General features: G+C 35.9%; 1 long non-coding RNA gene across 1 annotated transcript; it reads left to right on the top strand.

The window, feature by feature from the left end:
- The first annotated feature begins 6 nt into the window (after positions 1–6).
- LOC123964631 lies at positions 7–552 on the top strand. The gene is made up of 2 exons (XR_006823493.1): positions 7–126; positions 355–552. It is a non-coding gene; the product is annotated as an uncharacterized LOC123964631 (long non-coding RNA).
- Positions 553–819: the final 267 nt, after the last annotated feature.

Here is an 819-nt window from a genome sequence, read left to right on the forward strand (position 1 = left end):
CAACCACACGGCTTGTTTTTATATTAGCAGGGAAGTCATTTACTGGTCTGTCGCAGTTCTGCTGAATTTCCCTGATTTTAAAACTAATTGTTTCTCTGTTTCAGCTGCAGGCTTGTTTGATATAAGGTAAAATGTTATTGCTTTTTATGTTTATACTTATTTAGCTAATTTTTATGAACTCAGCTGAAAAAGACATGATATATTTCATTAGTTGAGTTTTGGTTCAGCAGAAATGAGAAGTTGCTTCAGCAACATTTTATTTGAACTTTAATATGATAAACTCTCGCTGGATCATTTTGATTTTATATTGAAACTGTGCAGCCCTGCAGATATTAATCACTGCTTATAACACAGTATCATCTGGAGTAGAAGAAGCCAGTCAGAAGCACGAAGCTGGCAAGCTACCGTCTTCCTCAAACAAGCTGACGATGTGGATTTGTGGTCAGAACCTGAAAGCTGTTAGTTGAGAGGTAATAGATCCCACAGCAGCTAATGTTAATTGTTATTTTTATATCGTTATTTTATATTATTATTTTATATTGAAACTGTTCAGTGCCATGTTTTCTTATTTAATGACTGAGGTGTGTAAAGCGTTTTACACATGTAGCGTTTGTTTAATAGCTAAAGTTCTATACATGGCTAACCTGTGTGTAACCGCTAAGCTTAAAACAGCCGAGGGTTATGCAGAGGGTTAAAGTGGGCTATAGTTGACGCGCTTACCGTGGTCGCTTTGGCTTGATTGAGCAATGATACAACAAAGCTTAAAGTTATCTTTTCTTCTCTGTTGTGAGACATGTTTATTGGATTTACACAAGGATT

Source organism: Micropterus dolomieu, unplaced genomic scaffold (assembly GCF_021292245.1).
Source record: "Micropterus dolomieu isolate WLL.071019.BEF.003 ecotype Adirondacks unplaced genomic scaffold, ASM2129224v1 contig_3918, whole genome shotgun sequence".
Taxonomy (NCBI): domain Eukaryota; kingdom Metazoa; phylum Chordata; class Actinopteri; order Centrarchiformes; family Centrarchidae; genus Micropterus; species Micropterus dolomieu.